The sequence below is a fragment of the Equus przewalskii genome, chromosome 29, assembly GCF_037783145.1.
Source record: "Equus przewalskii isolate Varuska chromosome 29, EquPr2, whole genome shotgun sequence".
NCBI classification, from domain to species: Eukaryota; Metazoa; Chordata; class Mammalia; order Perissodactyla; family Equidae; genus Equus; species Equus przewalskii.
The window spans coordinates 16,445,558-16,467,451 of record NC_091859.1 but is presented as its reverse complement, the minus strand read 5'-3'; positions in this window follow the sequence as shown (position 1 = coordinate 16,467,451).

The window sequence follows — 21,894 nt, the reverse complement described above, 5'->3', positions numbered from 1 at the left end:
CATTAAAAAAATCATAATCAATTACAAATTATGAGTCACTGTATTCCGGTTGAGATTCCACACCACTTCTCAATGACCTGTGTAACAACTTGCTTCCCCCTTTCCCAAATAATTCTACTTACTTCACCAAATGTTTGCAGAGGATGTTTAGATGTTTGTTACTTTGGATAGTGGCAGAAGGATCACTTAAAATTAGAATTGGAGAGTGTCTCAATTACTTGAAAAGAACTGTAGTCTTAAAGCATTAAAATGAAAATTATTTGGTAACCATCTAGGAAAGATTAATATGTGGTAATATTTTCATTATTGTTTGCATTACAGAATTTACTGCTTTTTTGTATATGCTCACATATTCCTTTCTTTCTATTCCAATAAAATATTTGTGTTAAATATAATAAAAATTAACCAATAATAAAATTGATCAAAATAAAATTTCTAAAATGAACGCTAACATTTTCTTCCTATGAAAAAGTACTTCATAATAAATCTTTAAAATCACATATATGAACCTATTTCAAAACAATAGGAATTCTTTCTCCATTACATGTGATGATACTCCTAGTCAGAGCAGCCACATGTCACTATTTATTCATTTACGCAAGATTCACATTTCATAGATGTCCATGCACCCTTTTATCCTTAAATAAACAGCTTTATCGGAAGATGTATTACTTGTAAATCTGTATCATAAAAGAAACCTTTTCCCTTTTTGACCTGACCTCCTCCCACCCCCACTTCCTTCACAAAGACTTTTTTAAGGAGAAAGGGTCACAGGAAATAGCTGTGGCAGGGAGGTAGTATGAGGTGATCTTAAAAGAATAAAAAAGCAGCTCATGTGGCAGCTGACAGTTGCTTATTTGGCATATAAATGACCAGACTCTATCTAGATGTCTATCTCTTACCACTATCTAACACTGATAATAATTATATATAAACGCTTTATAGGTGGAAGGTGTGATTTCTATCTCTGAGGAACTCATAGTGTTTGGGCAGGATCTTTATTTTTTTAATAAATATCTTAAAAAATATTCCTGCAAAGAAAGCACAAGTGAGCTAGCTCTTTTTCAAAGGCTAGGGGAAAGAAAAGAACAGGAAGAGGCCAAGTCAAAAAACATGCTCACAGATTCAGTCCTGGAACTGGAATGCTCAGGGGTGTGTGTGCCTGTGTATTTGCACTTCCATTTCTGTCTTTATCTCTCTCAGTTTTAGGATTTCACAGTTTCTGTGCCTCCCTAACTGGTTTCCCACTGTCAATCACTTCACCAACGGATCGTTGCAAAGCTAATTTTCTCTGTCCTTCTGAATTGTTCTTTACCAGTTTATCTTATATAAGCCATAGGTTTCACCCCTTATCCCAAATCTTGGAGTCTACTCCACTAAAATATGGCAAACTTGGGTGAATACATTTGGTCTGATGGTTCAAAATGCCCTGACATACATGGCAGCTTGACAGTAACTTCAGAGAGGGTAGAGCGGGGAGGAACATCTGATGAAGTAGAGGAAGAGGTTGTAGATGTGTGGTGGTAGTAATTATAAAGAGAATCTTATAAGAAATGTCTGACTTGCACAATGACCAGGGCAAAGGGCAAAGGGCAAAGGGCAAAGGGAAGGTACTGCCCCCTCAATTCCTACACAGTCAATAAACCCTTACTGAGCATGACTAAAGCTCCAGATACTGTGCTGAAACACATTCAGGACAAAAAAAAGCAAACAAGGCCATGGTGTACCCACTTGAATTTTGAAATGCTACGAAACAGAAGAGATAGGCAAGTAAACCTGGATAATTATAAAGTGAAATGTGTTATAGTAAACTATAAGTTTTTTAAAAACCAATGGGAGTATAGAGAATAGAGTAATCCTACCCATTCATATATGTGATTTATTTCCCCCCTTTTATGCTGCTTTAATTTTTGGTCTAATCTGATGTCATCTTTATAAAATTTCAGGCAATGGAGGGCAGCAAGGAAGGGCATAAAATATAATTTGCTCTGGATCATTTTTATACCCTCAGTGCTGCTCCCCTCCTTGAAGGGCACCTTGGCCCATTGTCTGATGGCTAACGTTTCCCACACCTGGAAACTCTCACTAGTATTTGTTGTAAGTAGACTGGGTCAGCAGTGTCATAGGTACATCCTTCTCAACAAACATTCCAGCAAGGTTTTTTTCCTCTAAATAACAGTGACAGAGATAAAGCACAAGTTCCCTGGGTCTGTGGGTTGGTAGTCCCCATCTCCAAGTAGTCATTTAATTGAAAGGATATTTTTGACTTATTAGAGAGAAAAGTGACTAATAAAGTTTGTCAGGAATATCTCAGCATAAAACGTCAATTCTCAATTTGTGAGAATGTGAAAAGTGGCAGATGATTACTCCCTGACTTGGTCAGTTAAACTTGTGTAATCAAAAGTTGAGAGACATTTTGAAATATCCACTAGTGGATGTTAGGCAATTTAAATATCTCCCAATGTCTTGGAGTATTTTCACTCAGACTTGTGCATTTGTCAAACTGGTTGGCAACATGCCAGAGTCAAAATGGATTTATACCAATAAAGTGCTAAGAATTGAGAGAGGGTTTCTTAGAGAGCGAAGATACCAATCTGGCATTGTACAATTAGTAAGAGATGAATTTCAGCCAAAGGAAAGAGAATTTTATCAGCTCTGGCAAATTGTGGATAATTTTGATTTCATTCCTTTTCCAAAGAATCTACTCTTTCAGATGCACGTTTTTTGGCCTTTTGGCTAAGTTTCTAATTCTGAATGTTCATAAAGAATTTAAAAATGTAAGTTATCTATAGAAGGGCTAAAAACAGACTAGGAAAATTTTTATAGTAAAAAGTTTATTAAGTGGTAAATTTGATATCATAGGATGCAGTAAATTTCCATGGCCTTAAGTTTTCAAACATTAAGTAGATTTTCCCCTAATCAATATAGAAATTAATTATTATTCCTTAAATTCCTCTTGAATTCCAACAGTGTTCACTGTGGCAATAGTGAGAATGCATTCCTTGTTATTGACATTAAAATCATCCTAAAAACTGCAATTGTGTGAAATCCTTACCCCGTTCTACCCATGGCTGAGAACACACACTTACACGCAACTTATCTCTTCTTTAGAGTCATCACTCCAAATCAGCTGCAAGAAAAAAATTCACAGTATGAGTAAAGCAAACACACACACACACACATGCACGTCTAGTTTGTTGAACATAAGTGGTCCTGACAAGAGAATTAATTTTCATACCTCTGAGTATTTCACTAATAAATATCTTGATCCTTAATCAAACCCTTGCTAAATTCCATTTGCTGCATTATAAATACATCTGTGAAGGACATTATATATTCATTGATCTAGTTCTTGTTTTCTTTTTTAAATTGATCTAATGACCAAAATCTCATATTCCCAATCATTGAATAGTCTGTACTCTCTCAGTGGTTATCAATCTATACAGAATAGGGAAAATTCAGCATAGTGGTGGCGTATTAGTCAGGGTTCTCCAGAGAAACAGAACCAAGAGGAGAGAGATATACCGACATAGTTAGAGATATGGTTATATGTACAGATATAGATATGAATTGGCTCACATGATTATGGAGACTGAGAAGTCTCACGATCTGCTGTCTGCAAGGTGGAGACCCAGGAAAGCCTGTGGTATAATTTGGTCTGAGTCCAAAGGCCCAAGAACCAGGAGCACAAACATCTGAGTGCAGGAGAAGACGGATGTCCCAACTCAAGCAGAGAGCAAATTCTTCCTTCCTCCATCTTTTTATTCTATTCAGGCCCTTCAGTGGATTGGAAGATGCCCACCTGCATTGGTGAGGGCAATCTTCTTTACTAAGTCTATCTATTCAAATGTTAATCTCTTCCAGAAACACCCTCATGGACACATCCAATAATAATGTTTTATCAGCTTTCCGGGCATCCCTTAGCCCAGTCAAGTTGACATGGAAAATTACCCATCACAGGTAGTGTTATCTGCTTCGTTAACAACATCACCTCTGACATTCACTTATAGCCTTGTATGTGCCTGGCACTATGATAAGCATTTTATATGCAAGATCTCAGTTAGTGCCCCCATAACCCAATGTGACAAGTGCTGTATAACAATTATCCCCATTCTCCAGACTAGGAAACTGAGGCTTAGCAAAATTCAGTAACTTGCCCAGGATCACAGGGGAGGAGGCAGAGCAGGCATTAAACACACGTCTCTCTGATACCAAGAAACTACACCCAATCTCCAATCCTCTAATTGCCCATTTCCAACTTGAAAACAAGTGCCAGTCTGTTTTAAAGCATGCTGTATAAAACCTATTTGAAAAGGCAAGTGGTGTTAATATATTTGGTTAAGTAAACAATGTGATTTGTAGACTTTCTTGAATTGAGAGCTTTCATTTATTTACTTATTTATTATTTATACCCTATTCTGTCTTAGAGTTACAGCTGAGATTTAATTTTTAAAAATCTTCATAAAAAGCAGTTGGTCAGAGAACCAATCTGGCAAAAACAGAAAATGTTCAAACCAGCATTACACTGGCTACCATGAACACATGTCACTCGACATCTTTTTTCTACCCAGGGCCTACTGGGAAAGCAGTAAGTCCACCTAAACTCCAAGTTTCCCGGGGTTTGGCAGGCTGTCTCTTACTGAGGGCTGGTATGGCCACACAAGCAGTCCAAACAGCTGCTCTGGGACCAGGCCACTCAGGGTGTGGCTGTTTAGATGGGTGTGGGTGGTAGCACTGAGCAGGCCACAGGGCCAGGCTCCTATAATGGTCCTCTCAGAATTCAAGTGGCCACAGGTATTCTCTCCCACTCCTCTCACTTACGCCACTTAATCCAGAAAGGTTAGTTGGATGGAGCGAAGCTTCCACTCCAACTACAAGAACAAATTGAGGAGGTAAAATTACCCCCCAACGTGGGGGAGTGCCAGGCTCCAAGCAGCCATGTGCCATTCGCAGGAGCTCTTGGGTATGAAACAGCCCTGTCAATATAGGTGTCAGCGTTCATCCCACTGATGTGACTCAGCTGGGAACTCACTCTGCTGTGGGGGTGGGCCTGTCCTTTTCATTCCTCTAAGGATTTCCTGCGAGTTGAAGGATCACGAGGAGCTGCCAGAAAGAGCATGTGCAGATGGCAGGTAAGCTTTCCCGTCAGCGAAGAACTAGCATTTCTGTTTTGTTCAGGAATGGCAGGTCAAAATCCAGCTATTCACACAGGAGGCTCAGTGGAGAAGTCGAAGAGAAAAGCACGCTGGCATTTGCATTAAGCGGAAAAGGACCAATGGAGCTGTTAGAAAACCCAGAGGGAAATGGAAGCTAAAGAAGTTTTCCTGTTTACACACTAATGATATTTACCTGCACAGAGACTGCTTCTGTGCTAGTATTTTATGTACAATTTAGGGGCCGTTAAAGTTGAATTTAAGATAATTCATAATAAATGTGTCTTATATTGGAAGGTTCAGAATAGTAACTCAAACATTTCAGAAATCTCTGTTTTTACTTATACTGTGTTTTCCCTCCACCCCAGAGTGAACAGCCCAGATACAGTAACCCGCCCAAAATAATTGACTCCTACCTCCAACCTTGCTTCTGAATATTCACACACATAGCTGTGGGAGTGAAGTGAGAGGCAGGAAACCTTGACAGCGAAGACAATCTCTCTTTTTACATAAACTCAGGCACCTTGGGGGGTTGGGTGGTGTGTTTTCCAGAATGTTAGACACACTTCTTCAGTCCTAATTGAGAAGGTTGTTATCAGCATCCTGTAATTGCAAATGCCAAATTTAAATATCAATTTAAATTAAACAGGAATGAACAAAGAAAAAATTCAGAAACACTCTAATAGAAAAAGTTTCAATTTCCTAGATTATCTACATCTTGTTATATGGATAGCTATCTAGGTCCATGTCTGGATATTGTGTTTTCAACACAAAGTAAAGGAATAAAGATGAATATTAGAATCATAAAGATCACAGTCAAGTCTAGCTCCTATCCCTTCATATGACATTGGACGAATCATTTACACACTCTATGCCTTGAGTCTTCATCTGAAAAATCAGGAATAATACCTAGGTAATACAAGTAATAGAGAATGTAAGTTCCCACCAGCTTGTAAACTTCATGAGAACAGAGAATCTGAGGTTTTTGTGTTTTTCCCCCTAATTGCTCTATCTTCAGTACCTAAGACATTGCCTGGCATGCAAATATTTGTTGAATGAGTGAATATTATACACAATAAAAGAGATGCTATGTGAAGTATCTGTCTGCTAGTTAATTAATAAATGTTTGTTTCCCCATTAACCTCCAACTGACTCCATCTTCATTCCCAACATATTAATTCAAACATCTAAGGCTGAATTATTTTTAATCAATTCATGTAATAGATTCATGTTCAGATGTTCTTGCACATTTACACTAAGAATTATCCTTGAGTCCTTCCTTTCTCTTATTCCCCTTATCAACTTCATTAGCAAGTACTGTTAATTCAACCTCCAGAATTTATCTCAGATCCGTCCACTTCCATCTACCTCCACTGCCACTATGTAATCTAAGCGATCCCCTAAGTGGACTCTTGCAATAACCTCCTAACTGGTCTCTCCCATTCCACTGTACCCTTTCAAGCCATAACTGGATCTCCAGTCTCATCTTGTACCAGTTTCTTCTCTCTTGCCCATGCTCCAGCCATCCAGACTTCTTATCTGTTCCTCACGTATCAGGCTCTTTCTGTTCTCAAATCTTCATGCTTGTTACTCACTCTGCCTAGGAATGCTTTAACCTTAGCTCTCGTGTGGATGGTTCCTGCACGTGCACCAGGTCTCTGCTCAAACATCCTCAGGGAAAGAGGGGCTTTCCCCATTTACCCCATTTTCTCTACCATGTTTCTTCATATTTCTTATCTATTTGCTCAGTTGTTTAGCCTAGGCTAAAATCTGGCTCAACCATTTACTGGCTGTGAGAACTTAGGCAAGGTACTTAAGCACTCTTACCCTTAATAACTTCACCTGTAAGGTAAGGGTAAAAATAGCTCCAACCTCACAAAGTTCTGAAGAATAAATGAGATATTGTGTGGAAAAAGCTCTGAACATTACCTAGAACATATGCTTGCTCACTTAATATTAGTTATTTTTATTATTATATTCACCTGCAAAACTACAGATTCCTTGAGGGCAGGGGCTGCATCTTTTCCATCACTGCATTGCTAGTTCCTAGAACTGTGCTGGCACTAAGTCAGTCATCCATAAATGTTTGCTAAATGAATGAATGCTACCTAAACAGGCCACATACATTTCAGCTGAAGAGCTACTTGTAAATGCACACGTGTGTTTAAAAATATGTGGGTTAATTTGCCATAACACTATGTGATGTATGGAGGAAAAGGGAAATTGCTATCTGATCACTTCTTACCAGCTCTACACCATTACCCTGGCCAAGCCACTGAGATTGCTCTGGTAGCCTCTTCATTGGTCTCCTTTCTTCTACTCTTACCTCCCTACAATCTATTCTCTACACAGAAGTCAGAGTGATCCTATTAATACACATATCAGATCATGTCATTCTTGTGCTCAAAACCCTCCAATAGTTTCCCATCACACTTGGAATAAAGTCTAAACTCCTTGTCATAGCCTGAGGCTTACATGATGTACCTGCCTCTTGACTCTTCAAACTCATCCTCTACTACTCTGTTCACCTACATGCTGATCCCTTCCCCATCAGCCCCACCCATGCTACTCCAGTCAGGAAAGAAGTAGAATCTAAAAATCATACTATAAGTGAATATAAAGTTGGAATGATCAAGGAGAATAGACATAGCAAAAGCACAGTAAGGAACATAGAGGTAAGAAAGCAAACAAAGTGAATGAAACTAAAGAGTGAAAAGAGAAAAATAGGAGAAATGGAAGACTGACAAAAGAGATCCAACATTTGTATACAGGGAGAACCCACAAAAAAACTAGAAAATTTTAACAAAATGAATATTTAAAGTTACAACTTAAGAAAAATTTGTTTAAATATAGATTTGAGGGGGCCAGCCCAGTGGCATAGTGGTTAAGTTTGTGTGCTCCACTTCAGTGGCTTGAGGTTCACAGGTTTGGATCCCAGGCATCAATATAGCACCACTCATCAAGGCATGATGTGGAAGCATCCCACACAAAACAGAGGAAGACTGGCACAGATGTTAGCTCAGTGACAATCTTCCTCACACACACACACACACACACATAAAATAAATAAATAAATATAGATTGGAATCTATACTGCAAGGGCACACTGTGCTATGACAGAAAAAAATTGACCCACAATATTCAGTAACTAGCCTTATACTAATAAAATTACTAAATGCTTGAAATAAAGAATTAGACATCAGGTAAAGATATGAAGTTACTTATAAAGGAAGGAAATTATATTGGAATCAAATTTTGTCACAGCAATTATCAATACCAGAAACAATGGAGCAATGCCTGCAAAATACTCCACAGAGAAAGGGTGAATTTGAGAGTTCTATATTTAGCCAAAGTGAACCTCAAGAATAAAAATTACAGATGTTTTAAATATGCAAGAATTCATGGAGTACTGTTCTCATGGACACTTCTCTGGGAAACTACTAGAGGAAAAACTTCAGCCCGCCAAGATGATCTGGACAAACTACAGCAAAAGGACTGGTAGTGACTGTGGAATGTATTTAACTTTACAGTTAAGACTAACAGGAGTTGCAGTTTATGGTGAAAAAACATAATGTAAATTGTATATACCTGACAATAAAATAACTCAACTTAAAAAAAAAAGGAGAGAAAAGGGAAAGAATGTGAGTGAAATTGTAAGTTCTTCCATCTGCAACAGCCAAGAGTTAAATGCTATAATTTAAAACTGATTTATAAGCATATATAACTCTACAAAAGAAAACATTAAGAAAGATAACTGACTGGGACCAGCAGCATGGTGTAGTGGTTGAGTTTAGTGCGCTATGCTTCAGCGGCCTGTGTTTGCAGGTTCGGATCCTGGGTGCAGACCTACACTTGTGAGCCATGCTGTGGCAGCAACCCAGTGGAGGAAGATTGGCACAGATGTTAGCTCAGGGCTAATTTTCCTCAGCAAAAAAAAAAAGAAAGAAAGAAAGAAAAAAAGAAAAGAAAAGAAAGATAATTGACTAAAATTGGAGAATGAAAGAGAGAGATGCAGAAAAAATAGTAAACAAGCTACGTTTCTCATTGGTCATAAGAGGAAACTAACAGATTCCGTTTAAAGTAGATTAGGACTAATGGCACTATGTAAAGATACACTTATGAAAATATTAAAATAAAAATATAACCTCCCTAAATCCCAACAAAATTTCACACTGAAATCAAATAGCAGACAAAGCAAACAGACCATGCGGTAATAGACATATTTAAAAAGTTATAAAAGAAAAACATGATATAAAATAATAGCAAAACTAAGGCCCAACATTTCTGTCATATCACTAAATGTAAATTGTCTTGATTCATCTATATAAAGGAAAACTTTTACTGATTAAATCACAAAGTAAAACCCTACTTTATGCCAAATACAAAGAAAAATCTAAGATAAAGTCTTAAGATAAAAGAATGGTCAAAGATCTACCAAACAAAGATAAATAATATAAAGCAGAAGTCATAATTTTAATATCAGATGAAGTGGAAGTCAAGACAAATCTCATTAAATAAGACAAAGAAGAGAACTTAATAACAGCAAGGTGTGCAATTCCCAATAAAGACATTACAATTAAGTATATCTATGCACCAAATAACATAACACCAACATTCATATAGCAGAAATTACAGGAGATATAAACAGTAATAAACACGAACATGCTAATCTTGGGAGACTTCAATTTATCTCTCCAGTGCATGACAATCAAATGGACAAAAAATAAATAAGGATAGAATGATTTAAATATCATTATTGATATAATACAAGTGACTGATATATTATAAACACCGTACCCTGAAAATAGAGAATATACTTTCTTTTCAAAAAGGGCAAATAGAAAACTTTAACAAAGTCTAAAAAATTCAATCATATAGATAACATTTTTGGATCATACTAACAAGAGACTGATCACACTATTAATAATGATGCAAATATTCTAAATAATATATTAGCAAAAAGAATCCAGGAGCACATTAAAAAAAATCATTACCAAATGAGATCATAATGGCTCAATACTAGAAACTCCATGAATTCAGTTCATCATACTGACAAATCTAAAGAAAAAATCATAGGATCTCTCCATAGATGCTGAAAAAATATTGAACAAAATTCATCACCCTTTCCCAATACAACAAACAAACAAAACAATCAAGAAAATATTGAATGAAATAGAAATAGAGGGAGACTATCTTATCATGATAAAATGTATCTATTTCAATCCGAAGCCATCATGATATTCCTGGCTTTCGTGGAAATGCCTTCACCGTGTTGCCTCGTATCCACTAACGCCACGATTTAACTATTTAACATTGTGCCTCAGTTGTAAGTCAACACGGTTACCCAAGAGAAAAAAATTATAGGTGTAAAAATTGGAAGAGATGAGTAAAAATATCACTGATTGTAGACAACATGGTGGTATAATTGGAAGATTCAAGAGATTTTATTCAAAACTACTACAAACAATAAGACAATTCAGTAATAATCAAGTACAAAATCAATGTGCAAAAATCAGTAGTTTTTATATATTCAAACAACCAGTTAGAAGATTTAATGGGAAAAAAGTTATCCATATATAACAACAGAAAAAATAAAAGACATAAATATAACGTTGTCAAGAAAAGTGTGAGACCCGTTAAAAATAAAACGTAAAATAGTACTGAAGGCCACAGAACAGCCTTTCTATGAATAGAAAGGCCATGTGATTGGGTAGGAAGGCTCAGCATCGTGAATGAGTCAATTCTTCCTAAATTAACTTGTAAATTTGAGATGATCTCAATGAAAACCCAACAGTTTTATGCTACATCACCTGAGGCTAAATTTAGTGAGAAAAATATAGAGGGGGACTAGCCCTAAAAGATATTAAAATATTTTCAAAAACCTAAATAATTAAGAGTATCACCCTGGTCCATTAGCAAAAGAGAAATCCCAGAATTAAGTATATGAGATTTATACAGGAATCAAGTATATAAAAAAGATACCATCTCAAATCATTGGAGCAAAAGGGATAAGTAAAGTAATATGTACATCTTACCTCACATGCCAGGATAAATTCCAAATGTACCAAACAAATTTTTTTAAATGCAACCATAAAACAATAAGAAGACAACTTGAAACAATTTATTTATAAATTTGGAGTTAGGAAGGTTTGTCTAACCTTTTGTGACTCAAAACCCCCAAATCATTAATTATTTTACTGGTAAATTTGGTCACATAAATTTTTTTTTTAATTCACACAAAGAAACATCATGAACAAAGTTTTAAAAAAGATAAACTGTGAGAGATATTTGAAACTCATATGACACAGCAAAGGGCAAGATTCTCTAATAGATAAATTGATAGGATCATTGCTCATTCGAAATACAGAGAAAAGAAATGAAATTTACTCTTAAATAAGTGACAAGATAATCAACCTCACCCATAAGAAAGGAAAATGTAAATTAAAACTACACAGAATAAGCCCAGCCCTGGTGGCCTAACGGTTGAATTCAGTGCACTCTGCTTCAGCAGCTGGGCTTCGATGCCCAGGCATGGACCTACACAGCTCTGTTATCGGCCATGCTGTGCTAGTGCCCCACATACTTAAAAAAGAGAAAATAGAGGAAGATTGGCACAGATCTTAGCTCGGGGCAAATCTTCTCCAGCAAAAAAAAAAAAAAAAACACCACAGAATACCATTTCTACCTCTCGAGTGCCAAAAACTCAAACTTAGCTAACCACTCTGTTGATAGGCCTCTGAGGGAAAAAAGTATTTTCTCATACATTGCTGATTCGAGGATAAATTGGGCAATGTGCTAATAACTATACAAATTGCAAATGTATATACCCTTCAGCCTAGCAATTCCACTTCTAGGAAATCCCAGATATCCACCAGTGATGTGTGGAATGCTGCATGTACAAGAAAAAATTTGGAAATATATTAATGTTTATCAATATGTAACTAGCTAAATAAGTAGTCATATATCCATATAATGGAATTATAGGTAGTTGTTAAAAACAGAAGGCAGAAATTCTCCCTGTACTGATATCAAGCAGTATCCAAGGTATATTAAGTGAAAATAGTGTAATTAAGTGAAACAGAATAGTGTTTGTTAAGTGAAAAGAGAACAGTGTGTATGCTACGTCATCTTTTGGGTAAAAAGGAGGAAAATAATATATACGTATATTTTCTTGAATATGCATAAAGGAATTCTAGCTGAACGCTCCAGGATTAATAATATCTGTTATCCAGAGGGTTGGACCTAGGGTCAAACTGACAGAATAAAAGACATGGATATAAAAGACACATTTTACTGTATAACTTCTTATTTTTTTTGAACTGCAAGAATGACATGTATTCAAAACTAAATTTAAAATATTTAAATGAAAAAGCACAATTTGTTATGAAGCTAATACTGGTTTGTGGGGTTTTTATTTTTCTTAATTTTATGCACTATTTAATGTATCTAATAAAATTTTGAAGGCATTGGTTGAGTCTTCATCTCACTATACACTATTTTCTTTTCAATAAAAATTTAGCGTTTCCATAATCCTCAATATTTCCAGCAGGAAAGTACATAGAAGAGCCACACTATAAAACTGATGACTCTTCAACTGCAAATGCTTTCACTCCAAATAGTTTGCCAAGAGTTTATAGTTTCCTGGTTATTTTTTTCTGATTATCAGAATTCTTATGAGGAAAGTATTTTTAATAATAAATAAAAGCACACTTAACAAAACATCTTCACCAATAAACTTCAAAGGCAGTGAAATGCATAGCTGTACGAAGATTCCCGTGTTGGGACATGCTCCCTAACGTTTAAGTGATCAGTGTATATATCCAGTGTATTAAATGTAAGAAATGGCATTTATCAATCACTCACCCCAAATTCTTTCAAGGACTTTCACTGAAAATAGTAAGAGGTGGTCAATTTCTACTCTCCCACCCGAGCAAGCACAGCCACCCCAACTCCAGACAAGCCACCACTGCTGCCTTCCCCTTCTCTCATGAAGTCTGCAAGCCAGTGGAGGCACTTCAATCCCCATGTCATATAGTTCAACCAAAGACTGGAGCCAGCCCTATCCCCTGCTGATACAAATAAGAAAATCACCCAAAGAAGACACTCATACTTTTATCATTATTATATCTGTACTTTAACTTCAGAATTAATACTCGGTAGGTAAAAAAGTAATAATCCTATGGCAAAGATGAGGATGGTTGTGAAGATTTAGCCATAAGCATTCAAGTTTTTGTGACAATTGCAATATACTTATTTTGTTTAGCCAAACAAATGCCTCACAGTTTTTCAAAAACCACCTGCAAAACCTAGGCTTGGGAAGAGCATTGAGGGACTAAGTAATCCATGGCCACAATGAGCACCATTTGCAAAGGGAGTAGTAACATATACAGTCACTTTCGATTCAGTTTAAATGTCAGTCTGAACTGGAACAGCATCATGCTGACACAACACATTCATAAGAAGAGGGGAGTTTCCTAGTCTTCCTTTTATGATGCTTTGTAACCTTGGTTTCTGGGACTCCTTGTTTTGGAAAAAAAAAATCACTTCCTGATAATTTCTCTGCTGAAGGACAATCTGATTTAAAAAAATAATTAGAAAATGAACACGCTTTACCTAAGGATAAGCAAGTCATTTTTTTTTTTTTTTGCTGTTTTTAATTCAACTTAAAATCTGACCACACATTATTGTTTATCTTTGTAAGTATGCACAAGGAACAAAAGGTAAAATTCTACTGCTTCCTGGGTACTTCTAGTAGGTGTTCAGTGTCACCAAGACCACGCAAACCACATAATTGTGACAATTGCTATGGCAACTAACAAAATTTTCAAATTGAAATACTCACTGTCAAGACTGCCCCACAGAGCTCTTAGAACTGGCATCCACTTCCACTTCAGTGTACGGTGTGCAAATTTGGAAGCCCCTGCCATCTCGTAACCACAGTGAAGAGAACCACCTACATTAACTCTGCTACTTCATTTTCAGTTGACTATTCCGTACGTCTGTCAGACAGCATCTCTCCATTCAAAAGTGGAGACCAAAGAGTTGGCTGCCCAGTCTAGAAAGCTGCATATAGAGCCTGAAGCAAACATGGTACTAAATTAGCAATACCACCCATATGTTTTCTCCTCTGTGCACTCAGAGCCATGAAGATAAGTCTATTAAAAATAACTCTTCTATCACACAGTGTATCTTTTTATTCTCCTGAATCAGGTTGTCACTTTAATCTGTCTGATTTAATTTTCTAAAACCAAGTCCCTCACGTCAAGGGGGCCTTTCCTCAAATAAATGCCACACAGGAAAGTTGATGTGTAGTAAAATTGTAAATGGTCTGGTCAGAACGTTCTGTTTAGTTTTCAGAGACAACAGGACTTCAGGAATCTTTCAGCTCACCATCATGCACTGATGAGAAAAGGCTCAGTATGGAGATGAAGGCCATTTGGAAAAAGCTGAAAAGATGGGGAAAGTGAAAAGGACAGTCCCTGCCCGAGACACCCCCTTCTAATTGGGGAAAAAGAAGTCACTGGACAGATTCCACTGTGCTTAGCAAACGTCACTATGTGATTTTCTCTTCCTGCTTCTGCCTCAGAGGAAACAGGAACTTTTAGGGTGAGAAAGCATCTTCTTAGCAGGACAAGCACACAAGAAAGGCAAACAAACAGAAGTCTCTTCTGTTAGGACATATGAAATTAGGCCATATGAATCCACTATTGAGATAGAAATTTTCCTATCTGGCAGCAAAGACATCATCATAATAATTATTAACAACCCAACACTCACTGAGTGTTTATCTGTACCAACTATTGTTAAAAGTGTTTTACGTGAACAGACTCACTTAATACTTACTTTCAGTGTACCACTATTGTCCCCATTTTACAGATGAGAAAACTAAGATGCAGAAGGCTAAGCAACTCGGAAACTGTCGAGTAGAGCCCGCATTTCAACCCAGACACTCTGTTTTCAGGTTTTAAAACCTGAAGAGATAAGAGGTATCTGAAAAGGTGTACAGTATTTTCCCTTGGATTCTGTTGGCTTTCAAAGTCTGCACACGCACGCGGACAAACACAATTTACAATAGTGATGTTCAATGGGACCAATGTTTGATGGTTTGTGACTTACAGCTGGGTCATTCAAACAGCTACTTTAGCCAACAAGTTCAACTTTCTGCCCATGAAAACTTCATGTATTAATTTTCTATTACTGCTATTCTAGTCTATTATTTCTATTATGCCACTAAATTACTGCAAATTTAGTGGCATAAAACAGCACAAATTAAGTATCTTATAATTTAGTAGGTCAGCAGGCTAGTACTGGTGTCACCAGACTGAAATTAAGGTGTCTGCAGGCTGCACTTCTTTCTGGAGTCTTTAGAGGAGAATCCATTTCTAAGCTTTGGGTTATTTGCAGAATTTAGTTTTTTGTGGTGGTAGGACAGAAGTCCTTGTCTTCTTGCTTCCTGAAAACTGAGTCCCATTCCCAGCTTCTAGAGGCCACCACATTCCTTGCCTCATGGCCTCCCTTCCTCCATCTTCAAAGCCAGCAATGAAAGACTGAGTCCTTCAAGTCTCCCCTTCTTCTCCTGTTTCATCTCTCTGACTAAACCAGGAAAGTTTCTTCCCTTTTAGGGACTCATGGGATTAGGTTGAGCCCATGCAGTTAATCCAGGATAATCTCCTGATCTCAAGGTCCATACCTTTGACTACACCTGCAAAGGTCCTTTGCCATGTAAGGTAAAATATTCACAGTCCTACACAGTTCCACATGTTCACATCTCCAGGTCCAGAGATAAAGACGTGGACATCTGTCGGGGGCCATTATTCTGCTACCACACTTATGAATAGGAAGCTCTATTGGAAGGTTTTATTTGTTCCTCTTTTTCTCTTTAACATCTTTATTGAGCTATAATTGATGTACATCAAACTGCACATCTTTAAAATGTACAACTTTATGAGTTTTGACATATATATAGTATATACCCATAAATCCATCACCACAATCAAGATAATAACTATATCCATTATCCCTAAAAGTTTCCTCTTGCCCCTTTGTAATCCATACCTCCCTCTTTCATCTCATCCCCTAGCAACCACTGATCTGCTTTCTGTCATTATAGATGAGTATACACAGAATTTTGTATAAATAGAATTACACAGAATGTACTTATTTGGGGGTCTGGCTTCTTTCACTCAGCATACTTATTTTAAGACTCACCTATATCGTGGCATGAATCAATAATACTATACGACCTAGCACTTTCACTCCAGGATACTGATTTTATTGTTTCTGCCTGGACAGTGTGTTGGGAATAGAAAAGAGACTAAGGACACCTGAAGTTTTCCTCACCTCCAATCGACCTCAGAGACAAGTACAAAACCCCAGGGTAATTTAGACACTTGAAATCTTTGACTCTCAGGCAATATCCTATTCTATCAGTTAGATTTTGCTGTGGAAGAAACTACCCCCGAAACTGAGTGGCTTAGAACAATAGTCACTTTTCTGTGGATCAGTGATTTAGACTGGTCTTTCCTGGGCGGTTCTTCTAGGACTGGCTGGGCTCACTCTGTGCCTAAAGTCAGTGGGTAGATTGGCCAGGGGCTGATTCAACATGTCTCTCAATATCTGGTGGTTGATGCCGTCAGGTGATGCTGGCTGCCAGTGGGATGATAAAGATGATTGGCCACAGGCCTCCAGCAAATTAGTGCAGGTTTATATTTACCTGGTGGCAGTCACAGGGTTCCCAAGAGTAGCAAGCCCCACTGCACAGGACTTTTCAAGCTTCTTCTTGCATCACATTTGCTAATATCTCATTGGTCAGAGCAAGTCACATGACCAAGCCCAGATTAAAGGATGAAGAAATAGATTCTGCCTCTTCATGGGAGTAGCTACAAAGAAACACTGCAAAAAGGCATGCATACAGGTAAGGGAAGATTTTGTAACCATTCCTGCAGTCTACCACGTCTATCTCTTTGTTTTTCATTACCTCTACTTCCTCACTACCCACCCAGGCCTTGAGCCCTGTCTCAAATTCAGCTTCCTTACCTGTCACTCAGCAGAATCTATTTTCTCCTAAGTGACCAATGACCTTCTTGTTTCTTGCTAAATCCAGGGAACCCATTTCACTCATCATCTCATTTGGCGTCTTGGCATCATTTGACACAATCTTCTCCCTTGGTTTCAATGACACTACTCTTTTCCTTATAATCTTCTTAGCTATTTCTTCACAGTCTCCCTTATGGAAAAAGTGTAGAGCATGGTGCCTGGTGTAAAATATGCATTTAAAATTGGTTTGTTGAGTGAATGATTGAATGCCTAAATGAATGAACAAACAAAATTAGATTATAGTCCCCTACCCACCATTTAAATGTTGGAATTTGCCAAGCTCCAGTTACTGCCTATAGGCTGATGAGTTCCAATTTTATGTCTCCAGCCCAGATCTCTTTCCTGTACTTCAGGCATGCACATGCAACCTCTGACTGGACTTTCTTCTCACTGACACTCCAGACTCAACCTGTTCAAATCAGATCTCTCTAAACTCAGGGTCAGACCTACTTTTCTTTCAGATTCTTCCACAATCTGCCCAATCACCAAGGCAAAAATCTGAATGTCATCCTTGGCCCTATCTTATAGGTCACCAAGTCCCGTTGCTTCTTCCTCTTGAAATCTGCCCCCTTATCTCCAAACACATTGTTCCTACTACTTTTGTTTAGGTCTTCATCAGTCCTCACCTAGATGCCTACAACCACCACTTTATTCAGTGTTTGCAAAATCTCTCTGGAGACAGGAAGCATGTGTTTTTATGTTTGTTAAAACATAGATTCCTGGACCTGCCCCAAATCTTCTGAGTCAGACTATCCCAGGAAGGGACCCGAGACTCTGTATGTTTCAAAAGCACCCCAGATGATTCTTGCTATCAAGAAACTTGGGAAAACACTGTCCTAATTTGCCTTCCTGACTCAAGAGTGGCCTCCCAGTCTACAATCCATGCTCCAGAGCATTGACAGAGTAACCTGTTTAAAATACAGATCTAATCTTATCATTTCTTTGGCTAAAATATTTCCATGGTTCTTCATGGTTTCTATATGTCTTCTATATGTCTATGTGGATAATACCCACATTCTTTAACAGAGCCTTCATATCTCTCCGACCTTATCTTTCAACCTCCTCAGATATGGACTCTACACTCTATCCTTAACTTTTCTCTAAATGCAGCATGAATGTTCTGTCAGACCACTGCACCAGCTGTACGTGCTACCTAGGCCACTCACCTCCCAACCCCTCTATTTATTCATCACACACTGACAGAACACTTATGTGAGACAGACACCGTTCTCAGTACTTTGGAAATCTTAACTCACGTATTCATCATTATAACATTAGGATGGGTAAGTGGTAGGTACTATGATTATCCCCACTCAGGGAGAGAAGTGAGGGACGTTTGCCTGGAGTTAAGCATAGTTTCTGGCAAAACCAAGACAAGCCCAGACAGCCTGGCTGTAGAATCTATGCATTTAGTAGCCATGGTCTAGTTGCGCCTCGCCTTCATCTGGTTAAACTCATTGTTTCAAAGCTCAGCTCATGCATTGATACTTCCTGGAAGCCGCCTTAGATCTCCCAGTCTGATCAGCATTCTGGGCTTCCTTTGTGCACAGCACTTTCAGCACTGTGCAGTTAAAGACTCTTTCTTGTCTCCTAAACCAGACTGTAAGTTCCTTAACAGAGGGAGACACATTTTTTGTATCCCCAAAATCGAGCTCAATGCCCAGCACAAAGTAAGTACTAACCCTATGTTGAATAAAAAAAAAAGAATAAATGAATTAGTGAACAAATGCATATTTTCACTTATAAGGAAGCAGCAGGGAACATTAACAACAGACGATCTGAACATTCTGCCCCTGAATCATCAAGTCATCTGTACATAATTTCATGGGCTTTTCAATTTTTGGCATTGAAGAGATGGCCTACCTTGTATCAGAAATAAACTTTGGTGTCTTCTTACAAATACTAAAAATTTCATGGGAATTCAAATTAAATGCATGATTGGATATTTATTTGTTTAATCTACTCAGTAGATTTCTTTTATTTTTCTGTGTCAAGCGTGAAAGTTAAAACTATTTCTAGACCTTTCATCTTAGCTCAACTTTCCCCTTAATTTCTTCACTCCAAAATGTTGAACAAAACAGGTCCCTTTTTGTGGTTGGAAAGTTTGGCTTTACATAGAACCTTTCAACACACAACTGTCAGCACCTGATTATGGGTCATTTTTTAGCCTCTGACTTTCACTTCCTTCCTTAAATAGGTCTTTCAGATGAATCATCTTCAGCCCCTCTGTGATTATGCAGGGAACAGTTATACAGTATATAAATGAACAGGATGCACTCAGCTCCTTACCTGAAGTTGCTCTGTGCTCTGATTTGGGGGGTTTCATTTTTCATTCAGTAAAAAAGTGATTACTATGTGCTGGATGTTGCGGGAGCCATCAGTACATTAGCACTTCCAACAAGAGTGAGAGGAAGCAAGGGCCGAGAAAAGCTCACATCCACTAGTTTGCAGCCCTGTTTTTTTTAGTTATGCTTTTTTTGGTGAGGAAGATTGGCCCTGAGCTAACACTTTAGCCTTTTAACATTTCTGGTTTGGAGAGGAATTTAGTGGAAAAGGACTTGAGTGAGACTTTGTGTAATATTTGTGCAATTCTTTTTTCTAGGCCCCATGTCATTATTAAAACAATTGTATGTGTGCATGCATATGTATATATATAGATATATATACATGTATATTATACAAATATACACATACATGTATGTAATCAGTCACCAGCACAGTAACAGAGTTCTCTCGCTACTCAAGAATTCATCTCTTAGCCTGTAAGCTATGAATATTTTATCAGATTCATTCCTACAATATACATGCTGATAGTCATAGCTATTTACTTCTTGGATCAATTTTATAAAACATATTTTAGTAAATAATCTTTTTAATGATGGTTTATTGTTTGTGTCACAACATGTATACATGTCCATGAACATTAATATGAAAGAATCCACTTTTTTCCATATGAGACCAAGAAAAATCAAAATACCAAGACCTACAATACTGGAAAATGCTAGAATGGAATAAGGAAAGAGGAAGTTTACAATAGGAATCCTTGTCTTTTATCTTCCGTATGAATGACATCCTAAATATGCATGATCCAGACCTACATTTCTGCAGCTGAAGGCTGTTTCCTGAGTGAATCACAGCTGCATGAAATGTGCAGGAACAGACATACAAAAATGGTTAGGCAGCAGCCCTTTGACTGAAGAATTCGATAGGCAAGAGATTAAAGGAGTATATGCAGGAACTCAGATTTGGTAGGTTTTAAGAAAGATTTTGTGCCTCTATGAGGGTGCAAAAACTACTCATTTAAGTCTCTTTCCAGGCTGCTAAAGAAGATCCTGGCTCTGTGCAGTTTCTTCCCCTTCTCTATCTTCTGAGAAGAGATGTCAACAGCAAGCCATGCTTTTGGCATTCGTAGTGGAGAATCGTTAGAGAACTGACAGAGAGAGCGATGCCTGCGAGGCGGTAGGAAGAGGGGAGGGGCTTCGAGTCGATTATGACAAAGAGCAGGAGAGGGTGAGCCGAGGAAAATGAAGACAGCCCAAACTGGAGGGAGAGGAAGTGGCTCAGAAAATAAGCTAGGAGTGAGAATAGCTGTGGGGTGTGAAGGCAGCTCGTGAGAAAGAGAAAAGGGGAATTTTGAGGAAATTTTCTGAGAGCTATTTGTACCCTTCATGGTATTTGAGAAATACAAGTGAAGTATTTGAGACATTCTAAAATTGCTATTGGTAGCTAAGTTCCTTTGCACACAGTACTGCTGTGGAAGGGAGCTACAGGGCTCGCGACTTTATAAACATTACACATTTTACAGAGAGATGTGAAAACCACCCTCACCAGCATCTGACCAGCAGGATTTGCTCTCTGGAGGACTTGATAGAACTCCTTGGAGTCTTTAGATTGACTCATTCTATACTCAGAGAATATTGTCGCTTCTCCTTTCCCCATCTTCATTTACTGTTATTTGAATCCCTGTTGGTATACAAATAACGTACTAGACTTTAATGTGCTTGATGCCAGGAACTGCCCTTTTTACCTTTGTATTCCATGTTATATCCAGCAGGACACCAGCCACATGATTAGATATTCAATTAATTAATCAATCAGTTAATTGTAGGAAAACCATAAAGTTTTGCTAAATAAAATGAGTGAAAATGCATGAAGAGAAAGCCTGGTAGCTTTGGTTTTGTTGGTGGTATTTCAATTCTCGTCATTTTCTTGTCAATCTTATCAAATATTCTGATTCAGCAATATATTTGGAATTTAAGAACTATCGTGCACACTTGTCACTAGTGATTTAAATACTACAACTTTGCTTACTGACCTTACCAAAGTGTCCTCATGTCAGCAATATATTTGGAATTTAGTGGCTACTACTACACTTTTGACACCTCAGAAAATATCACTAATTTAAGAGACTCTTCTGCTAGAAGGTAGTTATATAAGTAGCATTAATAACACAAGCATTTTCCACCATGTCTAAAAATTAACTACAAAATAGGTCCATTTTAGTTCCCTCAATGTAATGGAGGTCCACCTGAGATCACAGCTACAGTTCCCACACTAGCCGTTTTGATTGTCTGGATATCTTTGTTGTCTCACTAGCTACTAATCATTTACATAAAATCCTAACATAATGAAATTCACCAAGCCA